Raw genomic sequence first — 12,563 nt, 5'->3', positions numbered from 1 at the left:
TGAATATTTAATTGTACAAATTCCGTTACAGGAAATACAAAGGTGTCTCGGAATCAGTGACGGCGCGTTTTAATACTTTGGAAGTTACTCATATCTCTCCGTACAACCAGTCAGTTTTCTCAAGAGTTGTCCCTACGTTTATATTGATGACTTTTGCAGTTGGTTAATTCGTAATTGATACATTTGGTTTCTGATGCAGTACACTTTTAGATAAAGTTTTTTTCAAAGGATGGAAGAAAGTTTCAATCTTCAAATTCAAACGCGGAGATCCGTTATTTTATCACACTTCCCGTTATGGCACCGATTATTACATACAAAAGCATTGATTTCATGTGCACGAGGACCAGTGTATAGTCCGGTCAAATTGGACCAAAAAATAAAGAGTTAGGCTACATAAACTCCCACCAAGCTGAAAGTCAGTAAAATTGTTCAAAATATAATTGATAATAAAATTTGAAAGTTTCCCATCATTCCCGTGTATGGAACAAATTTTATTCAAGGAGAATGGTGAGTTTTTTTTATAAAAATAGCTCAAATAAATCGAACAACTTTCAGTCAAGAAGCGTCAAACAGTTTCAAGCTATAAAATCAGACCTGTCATTTGTTAAAGTTGTTCGATTTTTTCATTCAAAAACCAAAATAAATATGAAGGTTTTGGTTTTCTTGAAGTTATTTTTAAAAAACGAAAATTTACGCAGTGACTTTATTATTTTACAATTACATTGAATAAAAAGCAAACAATTATAATTATGTACGGTGTATATGTAGTTTAATTGTCGGCTGCGGCGTCAGGGGATTCCGGTTGTCGGCTCATCATATTCAAGGACTTAAGTCTTCCGGCCTTAGTGTTCGTCAAATTGCACTGGAACTGGCTGAATATTTTCAATTTTAGATTTTCCAGAGTCCAAAGCGCCATAAACTGTTTTTAATTCATCTAATTTAATTGAGTCTATTTGAATTGTTGGCAAGTTAATATTATTCAAAGTTTTGAATTCACTGATTGTTTCTAATCGTGGAATTTCGACATTTTTCAATTTATATTGATCTTCGAGTGTCTTTAGTAATATATATTGAATTTGTACTTCACAGTGGTTCCTTAGTTCTAATAAACAGCTAGCTGTTACTTCTAATTGTTCGAGTAGATCATACATTCATTAAAAACTAGTTATAATTTGAGGTACAATAGTTTGAATTGTAAAATAATGATATGTTTCTATTTCATCCAGTGTAAGATTCTTTATCATTTTTGTTATATGGGCGTTAAGAATTAATTGATTATTGGCGAGTACTTGGGTATATTTCTCAAAATTATCGATTGATTTTTGTAGTAAGGTGATTTGTTCTTTAAGTGACGTTTTGAATTTCTCTTGATTAGTTGAAAGAGATAATATCGCATCGTCATATATTTTTGCATCGTTTTGATCGAGGTTTCCAGTTATAAATCTAATAGGAGACCCAATTCCGTCAAAAAGATCTTTTACGTTTGGGTTTCATTAAAGGGTTGAGCTGTATTAATTGTGTATTTATTTTTTCTTCAAGTATATTGATTTGAATTGAATTTTCAAATTCATCGCGGAATCTATAATATTCCGGCTTATTTATAAATTAATTTTTAATGTTTTTGCAGTAATATGAACTAAGTAATATGAACTCGTTAGTTATATTCGTCAAGTCGTAGACTTGCATGAATGTTCAATGGTCGGTTTTAATTTGTGCGTTACCCACGGTAGGATTCCAGGGTTGTTATTTAGGTTGTGGAATTTTGGGAAGTTTGATTGGGTGCTGGCGAACCTGATGAGGAACCTGCAATTACAGGAGGCTTTTTCTAGTTCTTTGATACGTACAATTTCCTTTACGCTTTTATTTGAATGTCTAGCAAAAAATGAAACAATTTCTAGATAAATTTGCGGTTATTTCGTATCGAACTAGGAAAACCTTGTCTTTCTTATATCTTCGTTTAGGGTTTTGTTTATAAACGATTTGGTTTAACCTAAATTCAAGGTTATCGTCACCTTGTTTATTACGTCTCGTATTCACGTTTTTCTTTTTGTCAGTCAGAGCTTCACTTACCTTTTTGTAAAAATGTTTTAGTTTTTCTTTGTGCTTATCAGCGTAGTCATTATAGAACTAATGTGTGTCAAATATTTTCTTAGGGCTTCGTGTTTCAGAATATCCGAAAGTAAGTTCAAATGGCGTGAAGTTTGTTAAGCTGTGTATAGTACTATTATATCCTAGTATAGCGTGAAGTGTACGTTAATTATATGGACGGACAGTATATCTTTTACAGTTTGATTATTAAATTCGCTTCCTTTATCTACAACTAGTGTTTGTGGAACACTGAAAGTCGTTAAATATACATATAAAAATTCGTCAAAAATTAAAAAAACTATCAGCAATTCTTTTTATTTTTTTTTCAATATGTCAGCCAATTCTCGTTACCAGAAATCATCTTTAGTTCCGGAACGCGTTCCTGTTCAAAAAGGATGTTCTGTAACGACATTCCGGAGTGTTCCGGCTCAACAACATCATTGGCTAGAAGCCGATTGAAATTATTTTAGATTTAGTAGACGTCATCTCACGTAATATAATGCTGCTTATTAATAATCATTTGGTAACAAAGTAGTACAACACTCATTATTTGAATAAATGTTTGATGACAACGTGTCTATGTATATTTTATATCCATATAGACAATAGTCAATATAAATAAAGTCGTTTTAATGTAAAAAAGTATATTACTAAAATAAATCTTCGGTGCACATCCAACTATTTGTTTTTGCATGAGGAATGGTTGAGGCATTTTAATTGCATTGAACTTTATGGTTGATGCAGGTTATGTTATGTTAGGTTAGTTATATTAACTATTGATTATATGGATATAAAAGATGTATAAAAACGTTGTCGTTAAACATTTATTCAAATAATGTGTGTTGTAGTACTTTTTTGCCAAATTATTTTAATAAAAAGCAAAATATTACGTGAGCTGACGTCTTCTAAATCTGAAATCATTTCATTGGAGTTCTGGCCATATTAGGAAAGCCACAAATCGTTCTGGCTAACGCAAGGCGCATAGAACCCGTTTTGGCTATTTTAAACGCCCACTGGCCTCTCTAGAGTGGTAATAATGTTAAATATTTTTCTATCTATTTATCTAAAACTTACACTTAAAATATAAAATAAACATGAGTTATAACTATAAAAATATTAGCTAAAATGAAACCTTAATCTTAACATATTCCAATGTAACATAATAATACACGCAATAACTTGCTGAGACATGACATCTACATTTTACAGGATTTAGCTCAATGTGCTGAAGTTTTTGAAAACAATAATTCAACTCGACAAGAAGTTATTAGCATTTGTTTTCTTTTTTCTATGCACGGAACTTCTAAAAAGCTACCTGGTTAGATAAGTATCGATATGCATGTTTCGGTAAAAATAGTAAAATAAAAGTTCAATTGGTTTGTCTTCTTCGAACCTCAGTTGCTGCACATCAACGTCTTTTTCGGGTATATTACTAAGTTTAAATGTGGCTTGGTTATCAGCTACATCCTACAGACTGGATTTGGAAGTTGGTCAACAATACATTAGAACCCGTTCAAACCCCTACCTGCACCGGAAAAACTGCTGAACACAATTTATTGCAACTGCAAAAAGGATTGTAGTGCTGAATGTGTTTGCAAAAAAGTCGGACTGTTTTGTTCTCTGGCATGTATACCTTGTCAAGGTCGGTCGTGCTTTAATATTGAATCAGCAACAGTGAAGGATCCGTTTAATTCTAACGAAGTGACATGCAATACATCGCTATTGACTGAATAAAGATGAAGAAGAACAAGAAGGAGAATTTGAAAGTTACAGCTCAAACTATTAGAATTACACTTTTTAATGTATGTAAATCGCAATATCTGCTAATTATTTTGCCATAGTTTCAAATTAAACATAATCAGAATTGACCCATGGAATATCCCTACTGGAAAAACCACGTTAAAAGAAACATGGTAAGTACACTACCTGATAGATGTCGTGGAAACTAGTACATATTATAACGATTACAACTTTTTTGAATAATTATATCTCAGAAATAGTGACTCGTAGAAAAGTATCGACACTTTTTTTGTAGATAATTTTATGATATACAATTTTCATGATAAATCTCAATTTTTTGCATAAACGGGAATCATAAAGAGTTTCGAAATTTTATTTTTAATTATACTTCGAATGTCTAAATTAACCGGACTAATAAATTTCGAACGTCGCTCTAGACTACTACTATGAGTGAATTGAACAAGGATATCGTGACTGATTCTGAACAATGCGAACTGCTGGATTTCTCAGTTTCTGCATAATCAGGGTATTTTTATAAGGGATATTAGTTTTTTGGGATGTCCTTATTGTTCAAAATACATCATAAATTGTTCACTCTATGTTTTTCCAGAACATATTTAGATAATGATGTTAAATAATATAAAAACACTTTTCCATAGAGGACCTTATATACAGTGATGGATAGTTAACTCTTATAGTAAAGGAACCAAACAAGGTTCAGAAATTCACCACAGTGCGGTACATTAATAACATCGGACTCCGTGAAGAAGTCCTCCCTTGCTGGTGTTCTTTATGTAGTTTGGAACGCCTAGAGTAACCGATTAGATTAGTGAAAAAGTCGATAGTTAGTACATCAGATTGACGCAAGGTAAGTTATTCACTAGCAAAAAAGTGTTTATTTCAATTATCTCACAATTTAATCGTGGCATAAAGAAATAGCAGACTCACAAATTTCACTAAACCTTCACCTGAACACATAAAAGCGCGATAAATATTTTATATTTCAAGAGGAAATTTGTTATGGATCATGAAAATACTATTATTAACAAGAAGAACGAAGGACATCGAGAACGATGTCTTTGGTCCTATCTTCCAGTTTTCCCAGTAACATGTTACCTTTACAACTGATCACTATTTTCCACCTTTTCGAGCAGCCACCACATCAATCTAAACAAGCAGATTAATATTTTCCAACTATCAGAAATGTACATTATTAACACTGGAATCGCTTTAGTATTTTAGAGAAGAGAACACATCATATGTTCTCTTTTCTTCAGGTTTCCATGATGCTCAATTAAATTCATTTCAGCTTGCGCATTTGGTCGTTTAAAACGTAATGGATTGAATCTTTGATTAATATATTTTGTTCTAGCATTTGAGAGGAATGTGAAATTGGATTAAAGACGCATCGATTCAAGCAGCTCTACAATATTTGCCCTGGTAATCACATGAATTTTGTTCAAGCATTTCTTTAAGTTGTTAAAGTTACAAAACAAAATGTTTTGTTTTACATTAAAATTTGTTAGCTCCCTAATTGATTAATAGACTAGTTTGTCCTACCACAGAAATTCAGAAAAGAGTTTGTATGTTAAACTGTAATAAAATTTCACGTAAAATACGAAATTTATTTAGTAAATATGAGAATGAATTACTTTCAAAATAATACAATTTTTAGAGCTAGCGTTGAAATTCATAAAAAAATTAGAATAATAGTAATATTAATAGTATCGAGTTCATCAGAAATAGATGCATAAAATTGATCAGCTGAATTCTATTTCTACTTTGCGTCTAAGATGTGGACGACAATCGACGCTTTGATACTTGTTTGTGAAATAAGTACCTTCAGTTCGTCGTTATTACACTATACTGGTTTTCCTAGGGTTGAGTAGACTATCTTAGTGAAATAAGATAAATCAATCCGACTTCTCTCAAGTTGTTATTGTGATACCTACTTTCCTACGTAGAATAGTTCTAGATGTCCAGCACTCTGATTCCTTTAATAATGTCTTATCTTCTTCTAGGTAACTTCGAAATTATTATCAAAAGATAGATTCATTATCTGAGCTATAACATATCGCTTCTTAGTAGTGTATGTCAGAATTTGTTAGACGGAGCGAACATAATGCGTCCTTCTGTGAGGTCGAGATCATTAAAACAACTCTTCTTAAGGCATGATTGATGTATTTTAATGTGTTTATTCCGTGCAATTTTCAATATTAATATTTCTTAGTGAATTATTGGGATGTGATTCCATGTGTTCCCGATAATCTATCAAATTTAATCCTTCTCCAACCTCACCTCTGATGACAAAACTTTTTTCCTTGTCATTTTTTGAGCGTGGCACTTTTAGAATTAATATTGAACCTATTCTTTCTATGTCTCCAATACTCAATTTTTTGAGCTCATCTCTAGGAAATGCCCCTGCGATCCCAAATATTGCAGCGACCTACAACAAGTAATTTTAAAGAGCTCTGCTTTATAAATGCCATTATTTTTTTGTAATTTTTCATATTAATATCTTCTTTTGTAGGAAGGCAAGCTCTCACCATTAAATACTTAGACCAAAGATATGAAGGTTTAATATCTTTCGATCTTTTTGAAAAATATGCAAGAAGCACATTTTCTGTAAGACATTTTCATTAAATATAGTTCGATAAATTTGTTTTTATTGCATGAAAGTAGTACAAAAAATATGTAAATAAGTTATAAGTGTAAAACCTGTCAAGCTTGAAATAGATGAAGTTTTCAGCAACTGTTAGTATTAGGGAGAACCGTTTACTGGAAAAGATGTCCTTTGTCATCAAAAAGTTATATGAAAAAGAGTAAACCAGTATTTGATATTTCACCAAGAAAATGAGTTGTTATTAGTGAGATGGGCGGATAACAGTATTGCGACCATTGCTTGAGCTAAATAAGAAGATACTCGAAGGCTTATGAATAATTAGTCGTGTAGATGAATCTCGCGTTATTGCCAAATACAATGAGGTTCATTTTTCTAAAGGAATACTGTAGGAACTACTCTATCTAAAATGCGCTATATTGCAAAGTTGGAAGTGAGACATAGTACCAGTATTTCTAGTAGATCATTTTATAGATTATCTGATAATCTACGATTAGACAGAGTACGTCATTTACCTCGAATATTCCAAATGGTGGAAAAAACTCATTGTGCTGGAGTAGAATGTGAAACAGTATGTGTATTAAATATTATGTAGGTTTATGTATAATCTGTAATATCAAATTTCATACACTCTTTTGATTGCTATTTGGCAACAGAATAGATTCAGGATATTTTTCTACTATCATTATTACTAGGAATATCCAATTCCAATTGAAAATCGTATTCTTAATATGTTGAGCATCAACCAAAGTTTTTCCTGGGCCTAAAATTTTTTTGTGTTTTTACACTCCATATGGGATGTGGATCCAGAGAAAATATTTGAAATACAAAGTGTGAAAAAGTGATGTTTTTTGTGTGCGGTCCATAGGCCCCTCTGAGCCCTAGAAAAAGTTCACTGCTAAAGTTTTCCCCAGTGCCTATGGACCGTTCACAAAAGAGATTAAACCTTTTTCTCCTAAATAAATTTTTCACATATTTCTTCGAAGTTACACCCTCCAAACAAAATTGTTCGCTCCTTGGGCCGTGGAGAAGGTTTGAAATAAAATACCTGATTCATTCCATAGGATCGCTCTGGGAGGTAGATGGAGGGTACATGTACTCCCTCTCTTCAAATGTTAGCGGAAGGAAGTAAAAGTCAGTCTTGAGTTTAATACTACATCAAAATTATTTATAAGAAAATTTTTTAAATATGCTAAGCTAGTTTAAAATTATCTTGTTCTTTCAAAGCTTTCAAATTATTCCATTCATTTATTTACGATGGTTTCAAGGAGACAAGGAGGATGAGAGGTTTCAGTAGTGCCGTGGATGTGTTTTTGTGGGATAAAAAAATTCTATTGTTTCTGCAATTTACTGTATATTTACTAACCCATAAAATATACATAAACATAAATAATAAATAAAAACTTCATTACAATATAAAAAATATATAGAAATGGATCAAATTAGTTTATGAGATCAATCACGTTTCCTAATTATTATTTCAACATTTACTACAAAAACTGTAATACCTTTTAATAATCAGAGGAAGATGAAAAGATAAATTCCCTTGTATTCTATCAAATATGCGATTTTTCATCTCAGTTCATTGATAGTTGAGAATTCAATAATTGCTGGCTTTTCAAATTAATTAGAAGTCTCTGTGTTGAAGTGGAGAGTAGTCACTTCATTATATTTTTATCTTTCAATATATAAATCAAAATTAAATACACATCTCAATATTGGATACTATCAAACTTTTATTTTGACAATGATGAAAATGATAAACAGTGAAAATGTTTAGGAATTTAGCTGAGCGTCGTACAACTCAACTACTGATAGTGAAACATATTTCTCGTCATCGGTTGTGTATTAACTATTCTTTGTAATATTAGAATGGGCTCTAAAATATCATGTCGACTATTGACACAAGTGTGTCTTTAGAAAAGGCGATCATATACGACAACCAAAAAGTGACGATTCGTTTTTTGACTACAAATGAAGTCTCATGAACCACTACCAGTAGGGCATAAATTGCTTCATGTTTTCATTTATATATTCAACTTTTAAAAAACAATATTACTTCTACTGCATATTTTCTGTATAAGGAATGGAATTCACAGCTATACGACGCTATAGTACCTATCACGTATCATATAACTTTTCATTTAATGATATATCAGACTTACGTTCGCCGTAGTAATATATTCTCGTCGTTTAATATTGCTTCCTATTTTTTGGCTTATGTGATTTATCTCCTTCATTTTGTGATTTTGGAAGTAACTATAACAAATGACTAGATAATACCAAAGTTTACCATCACCCTCCAGATATAATAATTATAATATAAGATAATATACTTCTTATTACTAATGATAATACATACAAATAAGTACTATAAGTGAGGTTGATCGTAAAAGTAGCATTCCGCACAAGAAGAAATATAGAACATATTGCCGAATGTTGTGAAATTTCCTGCATTTATGCTAATTTTTCCTATTACACAGGTCGACATAGTTTTGTTCATAGAAAGCGAAGGTTTAATTTCGAAGTATTTTTTGTATGGAATCAAAATCTGATATTACATTCGGCTCATTACGTCGATATTTCAATGAAATTTAAAAATATAATAATGCCGCTAACAAAATGATATCGTGAACATTTCAAATAAAGACACAAAAGATATCCAGAAATAGGACTGAAGGAGCAACTGTTCTCGAAGACCTAATGAAAATAGACTGAACAGAATACGATAGAACTTTGTTGAAGCATAGGTAGTGTCCGTATCAGAAAAAAAAATATGGGGATAAAAACACGCATTAAAGGAGGTGGAAAAAGTACTGGTTGGGAAAGAAAATAAGTGAAATAAGCGTTATTAGTATAAGTGACCAATTTCAATTAGAAAAACTTCGTCCTCAAAGAGTTAGAGATAGGAGTGTATGTGTAGAGAATGAGAGGACTCCGTCTCTTCAAATACTAGTGGATTTAACAAAAAAGTATATTTATCTAAAATTAGGGAACTATCAAAAACAATGAAAGTCTTGACTTGCAAACATATGCTAATAAATATGCCAAAATTATTCCTTATTCTTATAAAAACAAATGTTATAATTATAAAAAATGGAATTTTCATTATTCATACAATTGTTAACATGACAAATAACTTACATAAAGATAGTATTCATCATATCATACAAAAAATGTCATATTCTTTTCTTTTCGCTTATATACCCATATCTACGAAATAATATTAGTCCAGATTCCAGAGAAACTTGATTCTACAGGATTTTTTCACCCAAAAATTCGTACTCACGTTTTTAATCCTTAGTACGAATTAGAAGCGAAGTTCTCATTCCTAACTATTTAATAACTCCATAAGAAGTTATAGAGCTATAAGGGTGCTTTAATGAAAATGGTACACACACAAACTTTGCGATGATTGTTATTTGTTTTGATGTACCCTCATTCAAAAAAGAATATTATTTTGTTTCTTTCACAATAAATTTTTTTTGTTACAGCAATATATTCTTTTTTGACCTCATTTAAGCGTTTTTGTTTAAATATTTTAATTTGAGCGACTGTCCAAACACATTGTCCAGTACCCAAACTAGTCTTCGGCCAATTGTGCCGAAGCCTCTAAATCAAGGTGAAAGTCAATATTCTGTTTCTTGCCCGGAATTTGTTCTTGTTCCCGATTAGATATCTCAAGAGAGTGACCCAAGTTATGAACTGTCCACTTCAAGACAACCGCATTTATTGATAGAAAGTGATTTAAACGATTTATTACGTGATTTGAATTTTTCTAAAAAAGCTGAGCTTTTCAGGTCTATAATAAACAGCTGGAATTAATTTTCTCCTGATTCTCCTAGATGATTTAGTCTATTGTAATAAAATTCCCGGAGTGATGAATTTATTGAATTTTGAATTTGACCCAAGTCACAGGCGATTGTTCATTGACTCCTCAAAAACTAGCTTGGAAGCAGTGTTGCCATAGAACGGAAACAAGTGTCTCTCAATGTCGGTTTCCCATTGTTCTGATATAAAAGATATTTACGAGAACATGAAATTTCTTCTTGGCAAGATCAAATACTGTAAACATGTTTGGAACATTTGTGGAGATTTTGAAGTCATTGTTCTTTTGCTTGGGCTACAGCTTGGTTATACAGAATATTGCTATTTCATTTGTGAATGGGACAGCAAAGACAAAAAAAGTAACTACACAAGGAAAGGATTGCCCAAGCGTACAATCGTTGCATATAAACCTCATCCCGATGAAATATTTGGGAAAGCTTTGCCTAATATAGCGGGGCAAAAATTGAAGATGGAATATTAATTGGTACACAAATACTGGAACTAATGAAAAATACCTACTTCGAAGAAAAGCTGAATGATCTAGATAAAGTCGCTTTGAAATATTTTTCAAATGTTGTCCAGAATTTCCTAGGAAACCATACAGCAGAAAATTACGAAGACTTAATCAATGAGCTTTTAATTTCATACAAAGCTTTAGGATGTGAGATGTTTTTAAAACTACATATCCTGCACTTTCATTTGGATTTCTGTTCCAAGTATTTGGGTACTGTTAGTGACAACCAAGGTGACAGATTTCTCATTGGAAAAGCCTAGCAAGTGAATGCTAACAAATTACTGCTGGAGACTTAAAACGGACCAACCAGAGGTCAAACATTCACGAAAATCATAGTTATCTATTGTATATCAAGGAATATTTTTTCTTTTAGTGATTTTTGTATATTTTATAGAAATATACGTCTTGAAGTCACGAAGGAAACCTAATGTGTCAAATTTCTTCCATTGGTAATTTCGTGTGACAACAAAAACTTTGTTCACTAGTGTAATGAAACAGAAGTTCTCTGATACCCATATTCTCAAAATCAACCACTCGGTTTCTTGGAAAACCATATATCAATATTTCACGTAATGGAACGAAAGGATTTGTATACAAAACTGTATTAGATACTGAAACCCACAAATATCTAATCAATTAATTACGAAAATTATGATCGTTTCAGAATTTACTTATAGTGATATGTGGTTTTTTGTTGTGCAAGTACTTTTGTTTTATTCACCATGCTTTATAATTTAATTCATTATTTCTCTTACAAGAAAAAAGTTGATTGTCGCAGAAGAAAAATACGGAGAACTGCATTTAGAATTCTAGATATTATTAAAATCCAAAGCTACGAGAGACAGCACATTTCTAGTTGCAAGAATTTTTGAACTTGAAAAGGCATCAAAATCAATACGTTACAGTTGATGAATACAGACTAGAAGTCGATAATACTCTTATTTAAATGGGTAAAGTGATTGAAGTGAAACGGTCTACAAAATTAAAGGGAAGTATAATTCTTTGCAACTAAAGTGTATACATAAAGGGCGCTTGACATGATGCACTACAAAGTGCAATACAAGGCAAGACGCAATTTTTTTTTATAAACAGCATGCAAGATCTTGACATTATCGGTTTTGTGCCATTTTTATTGCGTGCAAGCTGCAATTCTATGGAGATATGTAGTCACTTTTGGCTTAAAAATAACAAACAATAAAACAAACTTAGCTCTGTTATTTTCATTGTTAAACTAGGCACAAAATCTTAGATAAAATTTGAGGTTAGGAATTTGTCTACTTTTACTTATGGAATTCAAGTTAGTGTCAGCCATGATACAATGGTAAGATACTTGCATGCAATATCTTGCACTTTGTATTGCATTATGTCAAGCGGCCCAAGGAATGTTACACAGAATAGGGAGAGAAAAGTTTTTTGTGCGTAAACCGTAATAAAATCTGGCCCAAAAAATTGTAAAATAGTTAATAATCTATTCTATTTCAAAAAACATTTTTTTGGTAAAATAGCACTCCAATATACTTTTTTCTAGCTCTATTTTGTTGTACTTTATGTCAAATTAGAAACATGTTTCTGGAATCATTTGCTCAATGTTTGTCAAAGTGAGTTGTGGCTTCTATGTGTGGTTGTTTTAAGATTATATGTTTTTTATCAACTCATAAATGATCTCCGTGGCGTCGTTTATCAAGAATATATTGCTGATGCTCTGGGTGATTAATAAAATTCCATTTTTTACTAACCCATTGTTTCATATATTCAATGATTATAATTTTAGAA

The sequence above is a fragment of the Diorhabda carinulata genome, chromosome 3 (genome assembly GCF_026250575.1).
Source record: "Diorhabda carinulata isolate Delta chromosome 3, icDioCari1.1, whole genome shotgun sequence".
In the NCBI taxonomy this organism is placed as follows: Eukaryota; Metazoa; Arthropoda; class Insecta; order Coleoptera; family Chrysomelidae; genus Diorhabda; species Diorhabda carinulata.
The sequence above is the reverse complement of the archived record's forward strand: the minus strand, read 5'-3'. Positions refer to the sequence as shown.